This window comes from Delphinus delphis, chromosome 1 (genome assembly GCF_949987515.2).
Source record: "Delphinus delphis chromosome 1, mDelDel1.2, whole genome shotgun sequence".
NCBI lineage: Eukaryota > Metazoa > Chordata > Mammalia > Artiodactyla > Delphinidae > Delphinus > Delphinus delphis.
This window is the reverse complement of record NC_082683.1, coordinates 85,238,642-85,265,694: the sequence shown is the minus strand read 5'-3', so window position 1 is coordinate 85,265,694 and position 27,053 is coordinate 85,238,642. Positions and strand designations below refer to the sequence as shown.

Here is a 27,053-nt window from a genome sequence, read left to right as displayed (position 1 = left end):
CATTTCTCTCTCTCTCACTGAGCTGGTGGTGAATTGAGGTTGAAGTTTGGGGCGATGTATGTTTGCATTGTAGAAAATATTTCAAAGACAAATGAGAACACTTCAAGTATTCTAATAATAAATATTTTAAAATCTAATGAAATTTGTGGATGTTTGCCCACAAACTGATAAATCAGGAAATTTTACGAAGGAGTTTTAGCTATCACACTATCACCTAGCTCATCAAGTTTCTTTTTCTGTTTTAGAAGGCTCTAATTGTTTCAAAATTCTCTCTTATCTTGAAACAAAATATAATCACAGAAGATACAATTTATCTTCCTCAATTCAACCCTTCAGATGTGAAGGGAACTATAAAGGCCATCTGAAATCTATAGCTTCTGCTCAGGAATTTTTCACTTCCTGAGCTTGATGTTGCAATTATCTGTTTGCACATTATATAATCAACTCTAGTAACAATTTTGTTGGACTATTTGTGTTTAAAAGAATCCACATGTTTTGGGAAGCTTTTCTCAGAATGACAAGGACAAAAAGTGGTCAACCATAGAAATAATTATTAATATATTTTTAAACAATCTACAGTGTTAAGTAATACTATGCTAGGTACTGAACATGCAATAAAATAATAATAAATGGTAATAAGTGTGAGCACTTACATAGTATTCACTCTGTGCTAGGTATGGTTATAAATGCTTTATGTATTTTAACACTCATTTAATTTTTCAACAACTTTATAAGATAGGTAGTATTATTTTCCCCATTTCACAGATGAGGAACTGAGGCACACAGAGTTAAGTAGCATGCATGCCCAAGGTTCACAGCTATTATATGGTGAAGCCAGAATTTGAACTTGAAATTTGATTTTAGCATCCATGCTCCTGTCTAGTAATAGTGTTCACTAGTGCACCTGCTTATATTGCAATATCATTTCAGTCCCTTAAAGGCTCAGTGTTACTTATATTAATGCAAAATAAGAACAGTATGAAATATTCTTTCAATAGTATTTAGATGAGCCAATGTATCTGAAAAAAATCCCTTTTTCTGGAAAATAACACCTACCAATAACTTGTCTTAAGCTCACCTGATACTTTCTACCCTCTCTTGAGGAGGAGTAAGATGTTATAATAATGGCCTCCAAGAAATGACAGTAAGTAGACAAGAAAGTTGAGACAAAACCCTTGCTTTGTGATCCTACAGTCAAGCAGAAAGACTTGAACACATTTAAATGTTCTTTTCAATTTCCCTGGAAATAATTTTCTTCTCCTATAACACTTTTTCTTCTGAGAAAACAATGCAGCTTTTCTTGTTTCTAATTCTTTCACCATTTAGATTATATTCATTATTCTTTTTCTGTATTCTTAGAATTAATTTCTAACATTTTTACTCCCCATATCAAAGATAACATTTTAAATACAATTAAAATGGCATTCCCATTTGAACCCATAGAAATAGTATGTGTGCACCTAGATATTGCCATGCTGAGAGCAGAATGTCCCCCACTGTTTTGGAATTACTCTGATGCCAAACCCAATGAGCTGAATGAAAGAAGGTGACCCTTCATTTTCCACGTTTAATTATCACTCTCACTGGAGTTTTCCCACATCATTCTCGAGCGCGTGGCTGCCACCTTTAATGACAGGGATCAGATAATTCAACCTATTATGGCAGCTTCTAAACAAGGGCTAACTTTTCTGAAAAAGGAATTGTGCGGGGTGGGGGGGGGGCATATAGTTCAGCTAACATCAGCAGCCAGTATCTTTCTTTCCAGAAAAAGTAGGCACCAGTTGACCATGAACTAGAGGAGACAGCTGGAAGAACATGTTGAATATAAAGACATTAAGACCCCCCTGAAATATATTGTAAGGGCTTGTTTCTTAACTGTCACAGAATTATACCAAAGCCTACACTTATACCAGATTTCTGCTTGGCTTTCAAAGTTTCCTTTTATTTACCTGTGAATTAAACTTGGCACACTGATCATTGTAGTGACAATTTATTACTAAGAGTTTTTTTCTTTTCTTTCCTAAGCTGAGATTTTGCAATGCTTATTATGAAATGTATTGTGTAATTAGGGCTTACAGAAATCAATTTTAAGTGAATCCTTTAATTCTCACTGCAAAAACCTTAGACATCATATACTTTAGGCTTGCAAAAAATTTTTAGCAAGAAATACATGCTGCATTTTGTCTGAATGCACTGAATTAGCAAGCAAAGACTGGCATTTTCTATCATTTGTGGCAGCTAAAGTGAGAGTTAGGCAAAAGATAGGGATTCATCAGTGAATCAGCTGGTGAAGATAGAAAAGGGAATGATGGCTTTGTTAGAGAAATTAATAAGGGAAGAACAATTGGTATGTAAATATACTTCTATTATAAGACACCTCATTTCTACTGAAACCCATTCTCAGTTTATTACTGAGAGATCGGCATTGCACACATTATGTTCAAAATGACTCCAAAGAAGTTGCTCTCCGTCAGCATTCTGAAGATGCTTTCCTGACCAGTAGCCTCTAAATACAGAGTTCTTAACCTTGTGTGTGTGCCATGGCCTCCATAAGCACCCTGGTGAAGCCTAAAAGCCTCTTTTAGAATACTGTTTTTCAATGCATAAAACAAAATTCATAAGGTAATAAAGGATTCCCGTTATATTAAAATAAAATTCTTGAAATATTTTAAAAAATATGATGTAGTAAAATATGTTACTCTTTAGTAAGGCACTAAAAATACAATCTAATAGCAGATCTACTACCTACTGCTGTCTTGATATAATGGTGACTCCAACTGATACCCTGAGATAGCTGCAGCAACTCTACATCTCTATGTGATTTTCTCTGGTTTCTGTTGGTGCAAAGCACACTGGCTTGTTGCTTCATGATGGAGGAAGTGCTAAATTTCAGTGAGAGACTAGTGAAAATAAAGACCTAATTTTTTTTTCCATCCAAGTTCATGAATTTTCTGTTTTCTATCAGGGGTTCTAAGGACCTCACATTAAGAACCTGTGTCCAGTGTTTCTCAATTCTGGTTGCATATTAGAATCTCCTAGAGAGCTTCAAAAATGATATTTATGGTTAGGCCCTATACTAGTTGAATCAGTTTAGAATTCTGGCATGGATACAGTGAATATAGATCTGTGTGTGTGTAAGTATGTGTATAGATATGTATATGTGTATGTGAGTGTGTTTATATTTTTTATAAAGTTCCTCAATTGATTCCACTATATATACCATCAATGTCACTCATGAACTTTGGCATATATCATTAAATATTTATAAAACTCCTATACCAGAACTATTTACTGGGAGCTGTTTATATGTGCTAAGGGTTTTATGTATCTGTGAAACAGAGATTTTCCCCATTTTACAGATGAGGGAACTGACATTTAGAGACACTGCATTAACTGTCCAGATGACACAGTTAGTAAGTAAATGCTTTGGGACTGGAAATCTTTCCATTACACCATGAAGAGGTGTTCTATTTGACCATAAAGAACCTGAGAAATTAAGAACATACATATTACAATCCTCCCTTGTCAACCCACTCAGATGGGCCAATTAGATTGAGCTTTCTCAGCTGCAGACTGTCAAAAGAAAAAACAAAACAAAACAAATCTTTTCATTTGACAAAGAAAGTTCTGTCATCAGTCAATCATTATCTTGTCATTAGTTCCAGTGAAGAACACTTTATAGCTCAGCTCTTTTTGCTTTGCAGGGATGTAGGTGTCTATAGAAAACAATGCCAGTGACTCAATGTGGACCTTGGCTTGAATTGTTACCTGGCCTCGTTTTAAGTTCTGTATTTGAAAATAGGGAATTCGAGGGACTGAGTCAGATCTAGGTATCCTCCAAGCAGGAGGATGCTCCCTACTTATTCAGTGGACATTCGTCACCCCATTACTCCTGCACAATCTTCTTACAGGTGCCACAAAGTCCGGCTCAGCAGAAGTGGTCTTCCTTTTCTTTGAAGTATGTATAATTAAGTCCAGCTAATTAGAAATAGGGGATTGTGTTACCCATTCAGTCTGTTCAGATAAATTTGTAACAAATGGAACTACAATAAATGTATTGTCAGGAAGCAATGATCAGTGTAAGTTCATTACTTTTGCTTTCTGATCACAGAGCTTACAAAGCACAAACAGCACCTTAGCTCTTCTCTCCTCGTATCCCAAAAAGGGTATTCACCAACAGAAACGTAAGAGTCTCTGTAACTGGAGGCATTCCTTCTTTGTTCCATCTGGAATTATTTAAGCTTATAATGTCCCTGTTTCTGTAAATGTCTACATATTCCCATGCTGATTTATTTTAAGTAAATTAGAAAACTGCTGGATCAGGTATTGAAGGGAAGCTTAGTATATCCTCCAGGAAGCTCTTCTCTTTTTTACACCGCAGCTTAAGTAATGATTTTGTAATACTGTTTGTTTATTCCAGAGGACATAGATATTTCCCAGCCTCGCTTTTTTGCTAAAATCCAGGACAATTATCTAGTGGCATTACTTTATTATTTCTTTTTAAAAAGATCTGTCTAATGTACAAAAATCAAAATAAATCCAAAATGATTCACAATTAGCCATAGGCCAAGCACTAATTTGGTTATGCCCAACAAACCTTAAAGACCAGACCTGAAAGGATAAAAATATGTCCAAGTAATTTAACTGCAACTCATAAAAAAGCTCAAGAATATTTATAGGAATACAAAATATCTAGTACCAAAAAGAGGAAGTTCAATGTCTGGCATCCAATTAAAAATTACCTAGTATGTAAAGAAATAGGAAAATAGCCCCAAAATAATAAAAAAAATCGATCAGTTAAAACTGATATGATGTTAAAATTAACAGGCAAGTACATTAAAACTGTTATTCCATACATTCAAAAGGCTAAGTTAAGCCATGGAAGTTAGATAAAAGACCTAAATCAAAATTCCAAGCATGAAAACTACAACGAAAAGGATGGAAAACACACTGGAAGTTATTATCAGCATATTGGCACTGAAGAAGAAATAATTAGTAAATTTGAAAATACAGCAATAAAAACTATCCAAAGTGAAACACACACACACAAACACACACACATACACACGGAGGTTGAGAGAGAGAGAGAGAAGAAAGTAAACATACCATTCGTGAGCTGGGGAAAACTTCAAGTGGCCTAATATGTACTGGAATTCCTGAAATTTGAAGAAATAACAGACCAAACTTTCCCAATTTTTCTTAAAACTCTAAGCCTCCCAGTATGCAAACAAAACAAAAGCAAACAAATAAAAATAATAAACAAGAAACTTGATGAACTCCAAGCACAAGAAACATGAATAAAATTACACCAAGGTACTACATCCTAATCAAATTAATTAAACCATTGATAAAGAGGAAAACTTCAAAGCAATCAGGGATAAAAAGCATGTTCCATAAAGAGGAACCTAACATAAGGGTTACTGCTCTGATTTGTCATCAGAAACAGTGCAAGTTAGAGGTCATCTTTAAAGTGCTGAAAGATTTAAAAAACAAGCAAACAAAAACTGTTAACCTAGATTTCAAAATTCAGTAACATATCTTTCAGAATACAGTGAAATAAGTACTTTTTCAATCAAAAAAAGATGGAAAGAATTCATCACTAGGAATCTTCACTACAGGAAATGTTAAAAGAAAATGTTTATGTTGAAGGAAAATGATGCCAGGTTGAAATATGGATCTACACATAGGAGTAAAGAGCACCAAGATTTGTAACTACATGGGTAAATAATTTTTTAAATTATTTATTCACTTTAGAAGGTAATTGGTTGTTTAAACAAAAACATATTATAAGATAGTGTGGGGAGTTTATAGCATACATGAAGGTAAAATATATGACAACAATAGTGCAAAAGTTGTGAGGAAGAAATGGAAGTATACTACTGTAAGCTTCTAAAACCTTATGAAGTTTTATATCCCTTGAAGGTAGACTGTGATAACTTAAAGATATATGCTCTAAGCTCTATACAACCACTAAAGTAATGTGACTTAGTTACAGATAAAACATGAAAAATAAAGGTGTAAGATAGAATTAAACAAAGTACTCACACCAAAAGAAAGTAAAATTAAACCTAACTGTATCAATAGTCAAATTAATTGTAATTGGTCTAAACATCTCAATTAAAAGGCAGAGATTTTCATATTTGGTTAAAAAAAAGCAAGATTCAACTGTATGCTGCCTACAAGAAAAAACAATTTAAAATATGAAGACACAAATAGGAGAATATTGAAGCAATGGAAGGAGATATACAATGGTAATTCTATTCAAATACAATCTCATAATACTGATAGCAAAGTAGTTATAAAAGCAAAGAATATTATCAAGGGCAAAAAAAGATCAACTTATAATGATGAAAAAAATTCATCCAGAGTTGATGACAATCCTAAATGTTTTATGACTTAATAACAGAGCTCAAGAAACCTGAATAAAAAACTGATAGAGCTGCAAGGAGCAATGGGAAAACTCAAAATTATAATTGGAGATTTCCATACTTACCTGTCAGTAATTAATAAAACAATGGAATGAGGCTGTTGAGGATTTGAAAAATGCTATCAACTTATCTAATTGACGTTTATTGGACACGCCATCCAAAGTCAACAGAATACACAGTCATTTCAAGTACATGCATAATATTTACTACAATAGGCCATATTCTGAGCCATAGAAGAAGTCTCAGCAATTAAAAAAAAATTAAATCATCCAAGGTATATACTCTGCCCCCAACAGAATTACATTTGTAATCAAAACAGGAATGTATTTGGAAAATCTCCAAATATTTAGAAAATAAATAATATACTTCAATAACCCTTGGTTAAAAGAGGAAATCACAAGCAAAATTAAAAATTATTTTGAATGGAATGAAAATTAAAATACAAAATGTTAAAATTTGTGATATACCATACAAGCATTACTTGAGGGAAAATCTGTGGTATCAAATACATGTATCAGAAATGAAGAAAGATCTCAAATGAATGACTACAACTTCCACCTTTAAAAACTAGAAAAAGAGAAAATTAAACCCAAAATAAATAACGTAAAGGACATAATGAAGATTAGAGGAGGAAATTGATGAAATAAATAACAGAAAAATAATTGAAAATGTCAAGGAACGTAAAGCTGATTCTTTAAGAAGACAAATAAAATTGATAAAACTTTAGCCAGACTGATCAGGAAAAAAAAGCGAAAAGAAACATAACTTACCAATATAGGGAATGAGAGAAGTAACACCACTGCAGATTTTACAGATATAAAACAGAAAATTACAGAATATTATTAACAATTTTATGCAGATAATCAACTTAGGTGAACTGGACAAATCCCTTTTAAAGACACAAATTTTCAAAGTGTGTTCAAGAAGCAATGGATAACGTTAAAGAAATTGAATTACTGGTTTAAAACATTTCCATGAAGAAAACTACAAGCCCAGATGGCTTCATGAGTGAGTTTTACCAATCATTTAAGAAAGAATAATGCCAATTCTACACCTACTTTTTCAGAAAAGAAAAACAGAGGAAATACTTACTAACTAAATCTGTAATGCCACACTTTGATATCACAACCAGATAAAGGCAGGACAAGAAAAGAAAACTATGGACCAGTGTTCCTCATTAACGTAGATGCAAAAGTCCTAAACAAATTTACAAATATTAACCAACAATATATAAAGAATATAATACCTCATGAACAAATGAGGTTTATTCCAGGAATTCTGGTAGGTTTAACATTTGAAAATAATATAATTCACATAAGTTGCAAACTAAATAATAACAACAACACAAACAGGAAAAAACATTCGAAGAAATTCAAAAATCCTTTCCTAACTTTTAAGTAATTTCAGCAAACTAAGAATATGAGTAATTTCTTAGCCTTCTAAAATGCATTTTAAAAAAATCCTAGAGCTAACATCCTAGTTAATGGTAAAAGACTGAATACTTTCTTCCTAAGGGAAATAAAATAATGATATTTGCTTTTGCCATTTCTAGTATACATTGTGCTAGAGTTCCTGTACTGTTAAATAAGAGAAGACAAATAAAAGATATGCACATTGCAAAGGAAGAAGTAAAACTACCTTTATTCACAGATGACATGATTATGTAGAAAATCTGACTGAATATACCAATAAAAACCACTTTATTTACAAAAGCAGGCAGCTAGGTTACAAGTTACTGTTTTCAGATTTGATTTTTTAAAGAGTTGCATTAAAATACTGTTTATCTTTATTACTAACTTTTCTTGCACTCCGTTAAATTCTGCACTCCAGGCAAATGCCTAACGACTCAACCTAGCCTTGGCCTACCAAAATACAACTTTAAATAATAAATGAGTTTAGCAAGATTGAAGATACAAGATCAACATTTAAAAATCATTTGTACTTTTTATATACTAGCAATTAACAATTGGAAACTGAAATAAGTATATCTTATAAATATATCAGTATAGCAAAAAAATGAAATGGGTAAATTTGACATAAGATGTGAAAGATGTGAACACTGAAAACTACAATATATTACAATAGAAATTAAAGAATTAAGTAAATGGGAGGCTATATCATGTTCAGTGATCAGAAGAGTCACTATTGTTAAGATGTCAAGTAACCTCATTGATTTAAAGGTAAAATGAAATTACAATAAAAATATTAGCATGATTTTTTTGCAGAATTTAACCAGTTGATTCTGAAATTCATATGGAAGTATAAAGAACTTACAGTAGCCAAAATAATTAAAAAAGAAACAAGTTGGAAATCTAAAACTTTCCGATTTCAAGACTTATTTTAAAACTACAGTAATTAGGATAGTGTGGCATTGGCGTAAAGATAGATAGACAAATAGATTAATGGAGCAGAATAACAAGTCCAGAAAACAACCTACAAATTATTTATATGAACAAATGATTTTTGACAAAGATGCTAAAAGGAAATTCAATGGACAGCATTTAGTCTTTTCAACACATGATGCTGGTAAAATTGGGTATCCATATGCAAAAAATAAAAATAAAATAAATGACTCATGTCTGACATGACATATAAAAATTAACTCAAAATATTCATAGACCCAAATGACAAACCTAAAACTATAAAACTCCTTTAAAAAAAAAAAGGGAGAAAGACTCTGTTATCTTAGGTTAGAGAAATACTGAATATTTCTTAGATGCATACCGAAAGTATAGTCTTTGAAAGAAAAAGATGATAGATGTGATTTCTTCCAAATTAAAACTTCGGTCTTCAAACCTGTTGCTAAGAAAATGAAAATACACTACAGACTAAGAAAAATATTTGCAAATCATGTATCTGGTAAAAGACTTATATCCAAAATGTTTAAAGGACTTTCAAAACCCCGTAATAAGAAAGCAAACAACCCTTCCCACTTTGAGCAAAACATGTAAAGAGACATTTCACCAAAGAAGATCATGAATGACAAATAAGCACAAGAAAAGGTGCTCAACATCATTAGTCATTATAGAAATCCAAATTAAAGCCACAGTGAGATATACATCTATTAGAATGTCTAAAATTTGTAAGACTGATCATATCAAATGTTAGCAAGGATATGGAACTACAAGAGCTCTCATACATTGCTAGTGGTGAAACCACTTTTGAAAATAGTTTGGTAGTTTCTTAAAAAGTTAAACATACACCTACCATATGACCCAGATAATCCACTTTTGGCTATTTACCCAAGAAACACCAAAACATATGTCCATACAAAGACTTGTACAGGACAGTTCACAGCAGCTTTATTTGTAATAGCAAAAAACTGAATGATTCAAATGTCCAGCTGAATAGATCAACAAATTATGGTGTATGTATACAATAAAATACTACTTAGTAGTAAGAAGAATGAACTATTTGATACATATAACATGGATTAATCTGAAAAATGATGCTGAGAAAAAAAAAGCCAGCCCCTCTCCCCCTCAAAAAATACATATTTTATGATAAAACTGTAGAAACTGTTAACTAATCTATAGGGATGTAAAATAGATTAATGGTTGCCTCATAGACAGGGGAGGAGTTGGAGGGAGGGATTATAAAGCGTCGCAAGGAAATTTGGGGGCATGATAGACATATTCATTATCTTGATTGTGATGATAGTTTCAAAGTATATAAAATTGTAAGCTTTAAATACGTGCAATTATTATATGTTATACTTTATATAATTTATAGTATATAGAGAATTATATTTCAATAAATCTGTTTTAACATATTCAATAGGTTACATTTAAAATTATAAAAGCACTTTTCATGGGATGTGCCCTGGGAATTAATCCCAGATTGGATTAAATGGCTAAACTGCTGTCACCCGGCTGTTCAATCCCTACCCATTGACCAAGCCACCAGTCAATTATTACCTTCCGTGAAATTTTCTAGTGTTTTGATTGTATTCACTTTGATATGGAGACACGGGAATTAACGTGAGGTTAAAAATGATGTTATGCAGTGTTAAGAAAGAAAAGAAATGTTGGGTGTTTTTTTTAAGCTTCTGCTTTGTGGGAGATTAAAATGCTAGGGCTTTATCTCATTCAGTAAAGGGAAAATCTTAAGAAAATCCTTCAAAGCTTTTAGTCACTTTATATATACAAGCATTAACTGCCTGCAACATACTTTTTCTCAAATTCTCCTCCACTTTGTAATTTGTCAGGCTGCCTTTTGGGTAACAATATTGTCTCCTCAGTTTGGAAGTATAGCATCCAACACACTGAACCATGTTGAAAGAGACCCTGGGGATGGCGATGTTGCATTGAATTTAGACTCTTTCTTGATTATATACTAGCTCATGAGAGAGGCAGTGGATACAATTTATCAATTATATATGTTTGCTACATAACCAGACCATGTCATAAACTAAAAACAAAGCCCATACTCAAACCGCTGAAGAGGTTTGCTCAGTGGACTCATTTACTTAATATCAATTTAGTAATATTTCACATCAGTCAGTGTTCTGTTTTTGTGGAGAAATCAACTCTAATGCATTCTTCTCTTAAAGTATTAGGAAAACTAGGAGAGAGAAAGGATAAAGTAAAACCTCTTACTGCCCCTGACCCCTCAAGTCCCTAACTGTATCTTTTTTTTTTTTTTAAATCTTGAAGGGCCCATTTAATTTATTATTTTTTTTTTAAATCTCCAACATTTTATGAGAGGCTAAAAGTTGGAGATTGTTAAATAGAGGCTGTTATTTAACATAAGATACTATAGTTATGTGTGTTGCATTAAGTTTGTTACAAACTACTTATTCTATTTTACTTTTTTTTTTGCCACTGGGCATTTTATTATTTTACACTGTACCGTACAGGGAATATTCCAGAGATTTATTTTTCACAAGGAGCAAATTTCATATTTTTCCCCTTAGGTCTTCTAAGGTATTTACTTAAAATTATTCTCTTTATTCTTTAAGACAATTTTCAAAAAAATAAATACTTAGTACTATTTTAAAAGTCTATAGACTGCTCTTTAATAACTGTCTTTCTATTTCAACCATTATTTATGTTTGGGTAATTGTTTCAATTTAATCAGAATTTAAAACTATATCTGTGATGCACAAATATGAACTAATTAATTGTAAACAATCTAAAAGGAGAATGGTCACGGAGGCACTGGACTTCTAATTTAATCACTAGGCAAATTTAGTACTTCATCCTTAAAATATCACAAATGAGGCAAACTTTAGTAGAACAAACATGTGTAAAATGAACCCTCTAATTTACTTAAAATTTCACTCTATGGGATGTGTCTTCATTTTAAGAATCAAAGTCATGAAAATATACATTAAAATGAGGTCCATTAATACTGGTAGCTTGTGATTATCATTTTAATAACAGATAGAGAAGAATTATGGAATTACGAATGAAATACAACAGTAAAGATATGATATTTTTGCCAGTAGCTTCTACTTTTCTACCAAGAGTGCATTTCATAACCGTGTTAAGAGAAGAGAGATTTTAAAAAAAGAAGGAAGGAAGAAAAAAAAAAAACCACATTTTTTGGCAAGGAGCCATTTCCCAAGGCAAGCCCTGAATCTTAACAGAAGGAAAAGAAGCAAGAATTTGACAAAGAGATTTTATGAATTCAAATAACCTTGTAAGGAATACATGAATATCATCCCCATTTTGTATTAGAATCTGATATCCAGATGAAGGTAATTTCCCAAGGATATTTCTTAGACTGTTAGTGGTAAAATTTCAAACTGATGACAGAGGTCTGATGTACAAACACTCACAGTAGAAAAAAAAGTATTTTTTAAAGTCAAGCTTCAGAATACTTAAAAATGTCCATGTATGATTCACTTTTTCTTTTCACCTGGATTTTCCTCCCCTTCTGGTGGAGGTGCTAAAGAGCAGAGAAATGGGAAAGGTAATCAGCCAGAGGGAAGAGAAGAAGCAAAGACCTAGATAATTCACAAACTGGAAAATGAGCTCCTAACTAATCAAAACTGGATTGTAAATAAGATAGAGAGAATTTATGCATCCCTGGTATTGGCCTGAATAGCATTTGCACCCAGTCCAAGGAAAGTATTTGTGAATTTCACATTTGGTTATTTTTTCTCCCTTTGAGATTTTTCCTAAGCTAATTATCCATTATGTACATGAAGCAAAGAAATAACTTATCATTAAAGTCATTTTTGAGGTAGATACTTCACTTTGCATGTTGTTAAAATGCCTAGAGTATTAATAAAGAATGAGTTAACTATTAATACAGCTTCTTTGGGGAGTTTCTGATCTATATACTGATCACCCAAAAGGAAATTTTGTGTAATATTTTATTCATGAAAAATTTAGAGAAGTAACTAGATTAACTAATCTTTCCATAATAAATAATTTAACTTTGTGCTTCTTTTTGCATTTTAATTTTTTCATAATGTGTCCTTTAAAAGCCCTAATATTAAAATGATCAGTAACTGTTTTGTGGTTGATTTAGTTTAAATTGTAAATTTAGTTATGGCTCTTGGGTTGCAAGGTTGGGGGGGAGGTGTCAATATAGAAAATGAACATATTTATAGACTGGAAAACTTATGTATGCAATAAGTTTTTAGATGAATTATTAGAAAACAGATTAGAAATCAATGTGAAAATGACATATAACAATAATTTTTGTTGTTACCCAGACTATAATTACACCTCAAATACTTTACATTTAACATACTTTCCTACTTACTATTCAATAAGTTTTTGTATCATGTTTTACGACTCAGAGGTTTTGCCTTACTTCTGCTTAACACCTTCTAAGACCTTCTCAGTTCAAACTCAGCTAGGATAGATACAATATGATTAGATTGTGTCTTTGAATTTCAGGCAGGACTTCTGCTTCTAGTTAGGAGATAGAAAGCCAGAAGAGATTACACTCCCACCCTCAAAAACAGAGTAAGTCAGATAATCAGCAAAATTGGAATTTTTTTTTAAACCCATGCAGATTAACCCAAAAGAAATAAATTCCAGAAAGTGATAAGCTCTTTTTGGGAGAGAAGAGACTCTTGACTGTTTTGCTCCCTGGAAGAATGGTGGGAAGGGAAGGAAATCACAACAGAAAAACCAGTTAAGATTTAAAAATGTTTAATGGATGTGTTTGGAGTGGTATGATGCGTGAGAACCTCAAGGAGCCCAGGCAGAGAACTTGTCAGCCATTAGCAACCAACTCTTTCCCATGTTATTTCATTGCGCTGCCTACCAGATGTGGGGCTGAGGCAGCAGAGCTCAGAGAGATCATACTGAAGGGAATCAGGACCTTCTCCAATTACAAGGCAGAGGCCTACTGAAGCCTGGGGTGGGGAAAGAGCCCTGAGAGAAATTCTCCGAGGCATTCTAAGCCTTCACCAGTTGTATTGCAGTAGCCCTTTTGAAGGCTTGAGGAAGGCATGCTCAGCAGAAAGATGTTCTGAAGCACGGAAGGCCAGTGTGGAAGGAGAGAGCAAAAAGAACTCCCTGACGACACAAAAAGCTAGCAGCTGGTCTGCAGGCAGCAAGAGACATCCCATGGTTTGGAAAGTTGGTGGCTGGACTAATCATAATAAAGAGACTGGAGTCTTTCTGGGGCTCAGTTTCCAAGTCCTACTGAAGAGAAATTTCTAATCCAACACTCAGACATTTGAAGCCAGTGGAGAACTAGATCTAGTAAAATCAACACAAAGCCCAGACTCAGCTTAACTACAGATTTGATCAACTCAGTCTCCTACATTAGCCGCCTCATAAGGAGGGGTACACCCTTTTCTGAGATAATTTTTATTTATTTAAGTCTCTACTGTTCTTTTACACAGACTATCAGACATACAATGAAAAGTTATAAGGTTTGAGGAAAAAAAAAAAATGTGACCCAGGTCAAGAGAGTTTTCTCGCAAGTTGTTTGTAGAAGCATATCCAGAGATAGAATTGGAATTATCAGATAAAGACTCTAGAATTAATATGATAAATGTGAGAAAAAAAAAAAAAAGGGTCTAGTGGAAAAACATTCATGAAAAGATGGTAGAATTTTATCAGAGGGTTGTAAAATATTAAAAAGATCCAAATAGAAATATATAAAGGATACTATTTCAGAAATGAAGAATTCATAGTATAGGCTTGAGGGAGACTGGATATAGCAGAGAGAAGAATCAGTGAAGTTGAAGACAGAGTAAAAGAAATTACCCAAACTGAGAAAACAAAGAAGAAATATGTCATAGTGTCTGAGATCTGTGGGACAATATCAAATCCTCTAACATTCATGTAATTGAATCTTATAAAGAAATGAGAGATTCTAGCACAAGTTATCTATTCGAATAATACCATCTTACAGTGGCTTTCCTTGACTGTCATGTGGAGAGCAGTCCCCTATCACAAACTCCAATAGTACTCATTACTATCAAAATTGTTCCCTTTTATTATTCTACCAATATTTATTGAATATATACTAAGTGTCAGAAACTATTTTAGAATATAATATTCAACTAGACAGTATATTTCAGTATTTCAGTATATATTCAATAATATATTTGTCCCTTTTCTCACAAAACTTATTTCTTCTCTAGAGTGTGAATTTCATAAGGGTAGGGACCTTTTTTATTTTTCCTCATTTGTTCCTGAATCTCTACCTTCTAGAACAGTAGCTTGTACATAGTGGGACTCAATTAATATATCTCAAGAAAAATGAATAAATGAATTTTTCTAAGGGTTAGTTCTAGGCCCTATTTTATAGTGTCTTGCCAAAGATTGTCTGACAAAAACTCCTAAGCCTGTTCTGCTATGTACTATTTCTCTTTCTTTGTTCTTTCCAACCCCCAGGCTCTAGGCTCCACTTCCACATTCTCAAAAGAATTGATTCACATAAGCACATTTTACAGATACAGAAAGGTGTACAGATGTAAACCAGAATTTTTATAAGAGGAACTAGATATGGGAGAAGGGTAATAGTACTTCTATCAATGCATATATAACTCTATCTTGTAATTATTTGCACGTAGTCTCTGTTCTTCTCTCCAGATAGTGGTCTCTTGGTATTCCTAGGGCCAAGGCCCATGCCCAGCCAAGTTCAATTGCTTCTCTGTCATATACATCACGTTATGTTATTTAATTTCATGTGGAAGTGGGCATTTCTTAAATTTTTCAATAATTTATAGAAAATCAGCCATATAATTAAAGGACTCATGCCATGAAAGGTTTGTTTGCTTGTTTGTTTGTTTTTAAAGAAAAGGGAACTGTCAAAATACTTAGTTTAAATTATTATTCCTTTTTTTTTTTTTTTTTTTTTTTTTGCGGTACGCGGGCCTCTCACTGTTGTGGCCTCTCCCGTTGCGGAGCACAGGCTCAGCGGCCATGGCTCACGGGCCCAGCCGCTCCGCGGCATGTGGGATCTTCCCGGACTGTGGCACGAACCTGCGTCCCCTGCATCGGCAGGCGGACTTTTAACCACTGCGCCACCAGGGAAGCCCTAAATTATTATTCTTATTTAAAAATCCATGTCCCCTGGGCCATGTTGGCCGAGTCTAACAAACAGGTGACCAAATCTAAGTCGATCAGTGATTGATTAGATAGGCTATATCAAATCACACACTTGAATTTTCCAAGGGTAATATTCCTTTCTCATAGTTCTAACTAAGGAACTTCTATGCACCTCCTGTGATGTTCTGATTTATATTAAGATTTACTTCCAATCATCACTGAAACAGCCTTCTAATCTTAGAAATCTGATGATGGTAGAAAAAAATTGGAGTTGCCATTCTTTATCATTCTCAATAAATGTAACTGAATTGTTAAGTCACAGGGTCCTTGAATGCCAGAATCTTTGAATCACTAATTAGCAAGCATCATCTGGCTCAATCTGTTTACTAAGGAGAAAAATGAAGTTTAGAGATATTGGTACCCAAGTCATGCAAAATGGTGTTCAGTTTGTCCACATTTCTTAAGCACCTCATGCCTCTTTCCCTAAATACATGTTTTTTGGTTATTGCTAACCTTCCCTTCCCCCCACCCCCAAATAAAACACACCCAAGAGAATACTATTAGAACCCAGGTGCACATCCTTTAGACTTATATGTTGTCAGTATCTATTAGTCAGGGTATGGTAATTAACGATGACTAAATCAATTAGTAATAATTGCCCATTATTTTGCCAGTTGCTATGCTGAGTAATACCTACTTTGTCACTAATGCACATCACAATTTTAAACAGAAAGTATCTTCCTCACTTTACAAATGTGCATACTAATCCTAAAAAAATAAGTAAATTACCTAAGATAAAAGTGCTAGAAAGTAGCAAAGCCAGGAATTGAACTTCAAAGCTTTCAGTCTCACCAATATGCAACACTTACCTATAACAATATCTACTTAATCATACCTCCTGACCAGAAAGCAAAGCAAAACAAAACAAAAAGGAAGAAGGAAAAGGAAAGACAAGAAAAAAAAAAAAAAAAAAAAAAAAAAAAAAGGAAGAAATTGCAGACCACAATGACAGATATTTCTTTGTATTTAGGTTTAAGGCAGACAAAGTTATGCTGAATTTATTTCTTATATAAAATATTTTCACCAATATATTATTGATTTACTGAAATTTAAAAATGATACAAGTTAAGTGAAATATAAAATCAAATTACGTGAAATAAAACAAGTTATAAAGCATACCAATCTTTACAGTCACATGCATAGCACAAATTGTAGTCCACATTAACTCAAATTTACCAAGATCTATATCATATTATACCATTAATAGTCTGAGCTAAACATTTAACATTTCTCTGTATAGTTACAAAGGTGGCATAATAGTTTGTATTAATTCTACCAAAATCCAAATTTATGTCTAATGTCCACTTCTAAAAATGCTCACTATTTTACTAAGTTTTCCTGAACTGATATTCTGATGTCATTTACATCCTGGTAAAATTTTCTAAATGTTTTAAAATTTTAATACTCTATTTACCAAATATTCTGTTTAGCAAAGTAAACCATTTTCTCAATCCAAATTAATACTGCAATTTAATCATAACCATATGAGCACTTTGAAAAGAAACCTTTCTTACTGGTACTCACATAAACAGACTTAAAAACACCTAAACACACTCAGAAAAACTTAAGGACTTGATGCATTTTGAACGTGTTCATTTTCAAATTATATGAATCACTTATTTGTGTAAGTGATGTTATCAAGTGTTTTTTAAGGACCTCAGGTAGATTTTGTTGTTGTTTAGCTTTTAGTTTTTATTGTAGCTCCTTGGCTGGTTGATTGGTTGTCTGTCTTAACTGTCTCCTATCACATGATTCCCTTGTTATTTTAAGTAATGAGCTCAAACTCTTGAAACTTCCTTGTGTGAACAAAACCTGCTGCTTTTCTACCTCTACTGATTCCACCTTATTAATTTTGTTCTACAGTGCCTGGCACATGGTAATCACTCAAATAAATATTGTTGGCTATTAACTTTTTGAACTGTTTTTCCTTTTCAGGTTTAGAATTTGAAGAACTACTTTTCTTTCCAAAATAATTTCAAGCAACTGATTGAAACTGAGATTAGGGAGTCTGCAGCTTGGTGGTGGTGGGGGGAGTGGGGAGAGGAGGATGAGTTTGGGAAACAATCATGGAGTGTAGGGAATAAATGAATAAATGCTGGGCCCAGTCTGCAAGAACTACAATCTTTTGCAGCTCTGTTGGCAGCTATATGACTTGGCCAAATCACAGTCTCATCCATAAACAAAGAGATGGAGTGATGCTATCACCGCCTTAAAGATACTACATGGCTGACAATGATTTGATTAAAAAGATCTCTCACTGAGGCTGAGAAATCTTATTGTACCATGTAACCTACACTGCAGTAGTATTTGTTGCAGTGGATATTGAATAACAGAAGAAAGAGCTTTTATATTTTAACTGAACCATAAATACTTAGTCATTTTTTAGGCATCTTTGAATTGCACATAAGAGAAGCCAGTGGGATCTCATGCTCAGAAAAGATAAGAGATCATTCCAGAGGTGAATACATATTATTTTCTATTCCCTACTCCATTTTAGTCATATGTAATGAACTAGTTTGATGGGAGCAACATAGAAAATTACTGAGAATTTTTATATTCAGAGGTTTTTTGACTATTGGCCGAGTGGGCAAAGGGGCAGGATTAATATCTATTCCTGGAAAAAAAAATTCAGATGGAGGCACATTTTCAGAGAGAATTTTTTTTCTTCTTGCTTCATTGGGCAAGAAAGCTTTATCTTGTCTGTGAGGTTAACTATGGGAACAGACCACTGCTGGGAGCTGGGGAACACACGGCAGAAAGAGGAAGGGAGAGAATGCTCTGTTAGTTTCCTGGCTAGACAGGTCACATTGCACTTGGGGCATGAAGATGAGGGTAAGAGTTTTAAATCAGCTGTGAAATTATTTTGGTACCTAGTGTAGAGTGAAGGATTGGGGTTATGTTTTCTTAGTAATTTCCTAGAACAGACAAACAGGAGTTTTGTATTATAGCTTATATGTGATGAAGGTATAGATCTTTGGACACACAAAAATGTCAGTCATTTGACCAAGCACAAATAAGAATATGTTTATGTTGGCTCTTGAGATAATAACCAGGAAAAAAAATCGAGAAAGTCATTTTTGTCTAATTCTCAAGATTTCCAATATCAGAAAGCTTATATTTTGACTGGATTTACCAACATATAGATAATTAACTTCAAAAAACAAAGGGCAAAGCCTTGGCTAATATGTCTTTCCTTTTGCCTCAGAGTATTGCAAGTCAGTGGTTGTTGATAGAAATTTTCTAAAGGAACGTATTTGAGGATCAAACATGAAATAGTGCAGGATCAAAACAACTTAATTCATATATTAAATGCTGCATAAATGATGAAGCTCTTCTGCCAACTCTGAATCTGAAATCTCTAATGCTATAGGAATTTGCAGGAACATCATATAAAACAAACTCCTAAGTAGTCGAAATGGCCTAAATAGTGACATCTACCTTATAGCTGTAAAGAAGACATGGGTTTTCTTTTTCAGTTAGCTGAAGCCAATAGATATAATATTTATGAAAGTGTACAGTTGTAATGCAAGTAAGGAATGAAAGTTGTGAAAAGGGGAATAATTAAAAGAATGCTGCCAAAGGTTCAAGTAAGGATGTTTTTAGAATCGAATACAGAAGGATTTGACCAGAGTTGGAGGATTGGCTTGAAGCCATAGCATGTTTGGATGAAGGCTGTTTTGTAAAATGTCAAATATACTTTTATCTCCATTGAAGTTTATCTATAATCTAAGAGCATAATCATGTGTGAAACCTTACTAATCAGACATCTGTTTCTACAAAATGTCCCTTCTAAATTTTCCTCTGGAGTAACAAAGAACTGGATCATGATAGGAGATTAGAGTTTTCAAGAAGTTGTAGTCATAGAAGGAGGGTAGAAATCTCCAATTCCCCCTTTCTTCTGATATCTTTATAGTTTTATTTTTAGTAATAAAATATTCCTAATAATTAATAAGACAATATGATAATTCTACCCTTACTTTGAAATTGTTGCTGTCATACTGAAATATCTTGATTTGCCTAATTGTGTTCTACCAAAATGTACAAATCATCAGTTTATTAAAGATATCAGCTTAATAATCTATTGTATTGTATTGTTGTAAAGAGCAAACTAAATAGTTTTCTTTGTTTTTCTTGAGTTGAAATATTTTGGTAACATCTAATTATCCTGCTGATTTTAATATACATTTAATAAAAGAATTAACTATGTATGCCAAACATATACATATTTATAGTCTAGGGATTTCAAATTAATTTTATCAGTTTTTTATAATACACTACCCTAAGTATAGTCACCATATGCCCTAAAATTTTTAAGACAGACTCATTATCTATGTAATCTATATTCAATAAACATGGTTCAGTTTTTTTAATTTATATGTTTTTTAATACAAGGAAAATTTTAAATCTGAAAAACTGAATTGGTTACTTGATGCATTTGGAACATATTAGAATAAAGATAATGTGGGATGCTGGGAATGGCCAATCTAAGAACTCTTAATTGCTTGGTTTTTATATTTTAGAAAAATCTAAGAAAAATTTAATCTTCACTAAAACAGCATTTGGAAAAGGGTTTTATTCACTGTGGGCACAAGAATTTCAAATATAATACTCAAGGGCCCACTAGGTCATATACTAATATCAGTGTCTGGAGAAGAGGAAGGCTCTTTCAAATTGATCTTATGAAGGTGACAGAAGGATCCTGGAAGAATTACTGAGCCCAAACTCAGTAATGAGTGTTATGGAGAATTTCACTATAAGTATTTGCATAACAAAAAATAAATGATGCATAGTATCATAATCAATGTTCATTTCCTCCTTTCTATAGTTCTGGTGATATAGTTTAACCACTGGGGCCAAAGAATCTTTCTTTCACAGTATAGCAGGTCAGTTTCCACGTGGTGTTTCTCTTTCTTCTCGTTCTTATCTGAGCCATGTGTCTGTGTTTTCTTTGCCAATAGTATTCTGACTACCACTCTACTTTCAGTTGTCTTTTCTACTTGTGTGATGAAAGACTCATTTCCATCTTGTTTCCATCCAGCAGCCCCGTGACTGTTTCTGAATAAACCACCCTAGCAAAAGTTCTGGAGTGTCCCCATGTAACCACTGAACACCCATTATTATAGGGACTACTTTCCCACTGGTATTTTGATTGAAAAAGTATTAAATGTTTCCCAGATATCATTTTTATTAGTTTCATGAACCACTCTGGAAGTGTATTTTTTAAATCCTCTTTGATTATGTATTTTATTGGAATTATCTTTTATCATCAGTAGATAAAAATAAATGTAATAGTTATTATTGATATATACTAAGAAAGTTCCACAAGAAAAGACAAACAGATATGACATAGTGCTGGTTAATTAAAAAGGTACAAATCTTAGAATCAAGATGGCTAGCTATATTTCTGGTTATATATCTGGTTTTATTACAAGATTATAGGCAAGATTTTGTATTCATAGGTTAATAGAAAGATAAACGACACTGTGCCTATCTTGTTTTAAAATCAATGTCAAAGAAGATTTTCAGTGCAAAGTGCCTGAAAAGAGGAAAGGACTGGAAAGTAAAGGGCACATTAAGCTGGAACCTGAAGTGACAGGGCTGTGTCACATTGCAGGAATCCTACAGTATGTCAAAGGGTTGGTAATTTAATTGTCTGAATGCATGATTTGGTGAGTCAGTTTAGACTAGAGCAAACTGGACCTGTCACTGAAATCACAATGGGCCAAAATGGACCTATTCAATCTGCCTCTCAATACCCCAAATTCTTCCTGGTTGTAAATTAGAGCTTCTGGACAATACATTAACTCATTCGGGTCACCAGGGTACTATGTCAGCTCAGTGCTCACAATTGCCCATGACCAATTCTGCACTCTCCCCAGCAGGAGGGATGCAGTGTCATTTTGTATTCTCTTCTTCAGGATAAAATCAGGTCTGAAAGGAAAGGAACAAAAGAAGTTGCTGCTTTCCTTTCACCTACCCCACTTAGCCATAATCATACTCCTCCCCCTAGGCCAGATGACTCACCAGACAGAAAAAGAACTTACAGTATGGATGTGTGGTTACCTGCAGACTTGAATGAAATCAAGAATTCAGTGATGTTCAACTCCACCCTCAGGTTGAAAAAAATAGGCATATGGGCAGCATGGGAGAGCTAGAGAGTTTTCCAGCTAATTCCTCGTAAGATCATCACAGTATGGTTTCTTTTGCTGGAACCAACATTTTACTATGGTTACTATTTGCTTCCCTGACAGCATCTTATTCCGTTCCCTCCTGTCGGTACCATCCAGCAATACTAGTCTTCTTTTATGCTTTTAAACATGGCTAGTTCTCACTGCATCTGGGTCTTGATACATGATAATCCGCTTAGTTGAATTTGGCCATTTTCACCCCCCAAATTCCACTCATCTGTCAGATTTTCAATTGCAAGTCACTTCTATGGGTAGACATTACCTGAAAGGATTATCTGTGTCAAGTGCCCATTATTTTATGTATGTATGTGTTTGTTTGGATACCGTAACAACCTACTTGCAGCACTCATCACAGTTTGTAGGCATACACCATTTTATGTTCTTTGAGTACTTCTGTTCCTCGCTAGACTGTAATCTTGAGGTATGTACGCTGATATCACATCTGTTTTCTTGACTATTGTATACCTAGAACCTAGCACAACTCCTGGCAAACAGTAGGTGCTCAGTGAATGAAGCACCAGAGCCTACCACCCTGTCATGTGCTAAGACTCTCTCCTGACCTGTAGGATCTGAGGCAACGCCGCTGACCTAACACCACCATGCAAGTAGGAAGTGGGATGTCTTAGACCGTGATGAGAAAAGTTTATTGTGCTTTACCCCGCCTTTAGTTTGCTGATTTCATGGTCTCCTAGGTCTGGATTTACCAACATATAGATAATTAACTTCAAAAAACAAAGGACAAAGGCTTGGCTATATGCCTTTGTCCTGACTCCTAGGTCAGCCTACCACAATACCTACTCATCAGTGGACATGTTATTAGAGGAAGTCTGCAAATGTGACCTTAATCCCCTCATTTAATATCATTTGCCCTTGTCATTTGCCCTCTATCCAGTCATTTTCATCGTGCCTTGATAAGGACTAAATAATCAAATTGTGAAAGCCATCTTCTGTCTAATTGTAAAACTCTCCCTAATGAATGTATTATTTGTTTAAAATTTGCATTTTCTAAACTGTATCCAACTAGTGGTACTTTTCTTAATATTGTAAATTATAATTTAAAAATCGGATTTATTTTTTTAGTTTATTCATAATATCACTTAGAATTAATGGTGAGGAGAATTCTATTTCTCTCCCTTTTCCCAAAGATAAAACAAGGAGTAAGAATGAATCAGAATTTCAGGAGCATTTGACTCAGAAGCAGCACTCAGTATTAACACGGAACTCCAATCCCCATTGCTTCTATGCTCTATCTCCTTGCTCCTGTCCTCAGTACTTTACATGTCTTACTAGTTTAGAACCTCACCTCTTACAGAAATTCTTCCTGCTTCTGCTCTTGGAAATATTCTTCCTATTGATTCTGCCATCAGGTCTTCAAAGCTGAGGGAGAATTTCCCACCAGAGATAACAGTTTTTAAGACCCTACATTGTTGTCATGCTTTTTGAGTGGTGTTTCCACCCTCCTGAGGAGTTGCAATAATTTCCCAGTCACTGACAATGGGCTTGTGTGGCACTTTAGGCCACAACAGTGGTTCATATCGATAAGCAGTTGGTGTCCCCCCCCCAACCTAAGGCATATACATTCTTCCACTAAGTATTATTATCCCCCATTATGTGTTAGACACTCTTGTATGCTATGGATTACACAATGAACAATAACTGACAAAACAAGTCTACCCTTGTATTTCTCTAGTTACCCAGAGATTTGAGCAAACACTTGTTTCTTTTGTTTGTCCAGAAATCTTAAATTTGATGCCCTCAGGAGTTTTAATGTCAGGCCTCAAACATTTTCACATCACTCTAGGGAAAGGTAGTGTTTCTTCATGCAAATAGTCGCTGTGAACCTCTTGGAAATGGAATCCTTGGTGGTTTGATATGATACGTAAACATTCTGGAGCAAACAAGATTAATGACTAACAGTTTATTGAGGGCTTCTATACCAGACATAGTGCTAAAGGTTTGGCAAACTTAAAACTCTTTTAACTCTCACAACAATCGTAAGAGTGAGGTGCTAAGATTACGTGCATTTTATAAGCTAAGGAACTTGGAGAAATGAAAGGACTTTACCAAGTACATACAGCAAATTAGTGAAGGCCCCAGGACTCACACTCATCAGACATCAGAGTCTCTGCTCTATACCAAAGAGGAAGATGAAAAAATGAGCAAGCAACAAGCCCTGCTCTCAAGTTGTTCACAATCTAAAGGGGAGGATAAGCAAGTAAACAGGTTCAGAAAACTGTGTGCAAGGGAGAAATGCACAATGTCACATAGAGGTTGAGAGTACCGAGTGTCTAACTTTGCCAAAAGAGAGTTGGTTGGGAAGAGCCTTCCAGAGGTAGGGACTCTGGAGTGGCATCTTGAAGAATGAATAGGAGTTGACCATGTGTACAAAGGAGGAGCTGGCTTTGCTGACCAAGTAATATAGTCACACACAGGTGTGAGAAAATGGTTCACAACTGGGAACTGCAAATGGCTCAGCAGTGGTTGAGAGCTGAATACAAACAGGCAGTTTTTTGGTAGCAGGCGCGATGGCTAGAGAGATGGCCCCAGACCACAGGGGCCCAATTATGAAAGCCATTTATTCTTGCCTAGGAGTTTGAACTTTATCCCTGAAAAGTGGAGAACTACAGAGAGATTTTATGCAGAGAAATGTCATGATCCCGCTTACATTTTGGAAAGATCCCTGAGTAGCTCTACCGAAACTTGTTGGAAAAAGAACAAGAGTAGAGGCACCAAAACCACTTCGCAAAGGAGTATTTAATAGTTCAGAAAGCAACATGACAGAATAGAAGTACCCACATGCTTCAATATTATGCACAAGCCCTTTTTAACTTTCAACTCTGGAAAATTATAAGGTCCAGTCGACATCTTCAGTGTGTGTTCAGATCCACTCTCCCCTTTCACACCATATCTGGATCTGGAAGGCTGACCTGCATCAATGGGCCATCTTGTCCTCTGGCTTCCAGTTGGGCTCAGTCAGGAGGACCAGAGAGACTGTGGAAAGGTTGGGAACTCCCTCCCTGAAGAGTCACTGTGAGGCGGCTGTGATTGCCACTAAATCTCAGCTCCTGTCTGATGGCCCTCCCTCTTCACCAGCCTTCAGGTCTTGGGATGGTAATGGCTCCCTACTGGCTCCTTTGTTATCCTCCACTTTCCCTTGTGGTTTTCCTCCACAAGGCTACTCCTTTGTAAATAGCCCTTTTATTAATCTTTACTCAAATTACCCAAATTGAGTGTGCCATCTGTTTCCTGCCAGGATTCTGATTAATATAATAGAATATGGGAAAATAGGCATTTTCGTATGCTGATAGTGGGATTAGTACACACTTTCTGCAGAAGAATTTGACCATAGCAATAAAATTTTGAATGCATGTGCCCCTTGACCCAGAAATCTCTTCATTAAGATTTTATTCAGTGGATATAATCTCCAACATATGTGTACAAAAGTAGTTTTTGTGGTATTGTTTAATGGTTTTTAAAAAATTGGAAAAAATACATAGAGGCTGATTTAATAAATATCAAAGATAATTTTGGAATTGAAGTTCAAGTTGCAGAACCATGTGCATAATGTGATCTCTTTGGTGTGAAAATGTATGTTTTTAAATAGATAAGTAACATTAATAGTGTTCACATTTGTGGAAAAAGGGCCTAGAGGTAGAGAATAGAGTTAGAGGTAGGTTTTTATTCTTCATTTTGCATTTTTCTGAACTGTTGCAATTACCTAAACTTTAATACAAGTTATTTTTAATTTAAAAAAATCTTTAAAATGGGAATATTTGTGCCTATGTCATAAAATTGTTGTGAGAATTAAAGCCATAATATATCGTATGTAGCTGTTAGGTACCAGGTCTATAGAAGGACCTGACATAGGTGATACATGGGAACAACCTGGACAAGCGCAGTGGACATGGAAGAGGTGATAAATTTTAGAGGGTGTAACAGTTGGAATTGCCAGAGATAGTGACTATTCAAGTAGCAAGTGTAGGACTTATTGCATAAAGAAATGAAGTATTGTAGAATGATTCTCAGTTCTCATTTACATAACTGTATTTGATGGCTCCATTCACTAAAGATGGAATGTAGCAGGAGACACAGATCTGGGGAGGGAAATGGTGGGTTTGGTTTTGGGTACATAGTATTTCTCGTGCCTGTTAAGATATCTAGTTGGGTTGCCCACAAGGCATTTGGACAGGAGCACGTTGAATGATCTCATGGCAAGTTAGCCCTCTCTTCACCCTGGAATATAATCGTCTGGGGTGGGGACGGTGGGAGTAATAGTTCAAAATCAGTTGGAAATTTCAAGAACCTTTTCTAGAATCCTTACTTCCATCTTGAACTTCTTTTCCCCTTATCAATATGTGTTCTTCCTTCCACAGTTTTTAGGCATTGAGGATGTCATTACTTCTAGGTTTTGGCTAAAACCTGTGTCCATTAATGCAATTTAATATGCACCAGCAATCTAAGATACCAAAACATCTCAGTAATTTTACAATGCAACTGAACTGATTTCTTGCTTTCTGCTTCTTCTTATAATGTATTTTTGTACCGAGAAGATTTTCATTCTTTTCTAGTACTGTATATTTGATTGATATATTTATACTTACGATTTTTACTTTTCTTGTCATATATTCTCATGGGAAAATGTATGACACATTTAATATAAAGAATCATCTTATATACATCTGAATTAGAACTAGAAGCAATTTTAATGCAAAACAGCAGAGGTAAACTGTGTTTTGCAGAAAGCTTGCTAAAGCAAATAGCTGAATCTCAATACCTTATATCTGCTTTTTACATCTCTATGTAATTATTAATACTTCATTCATCTAAAACCTCAGAATAATATTTTACATGCAGGTTATGTTAAAGCAAACAAAGGAAGAAGAAAATTTGTTAAATTATTTACTAAC

General features: G+C 34.3%; 1 protein-coding gene across 1 annotated transcript in view; it reads left to right on the top strand.

The window, feature by feature from the left end:
• DPYD (dihydropyrimidine dehydrogenase) overlaps window positions 1-27,053 on the top strand; it is an 809,439-nt gene that overhangs the window by 474,476 nt on the left and 307,910 nt on the right. The gene's annotated exons all lie outside the window — the stretch shown is intronic.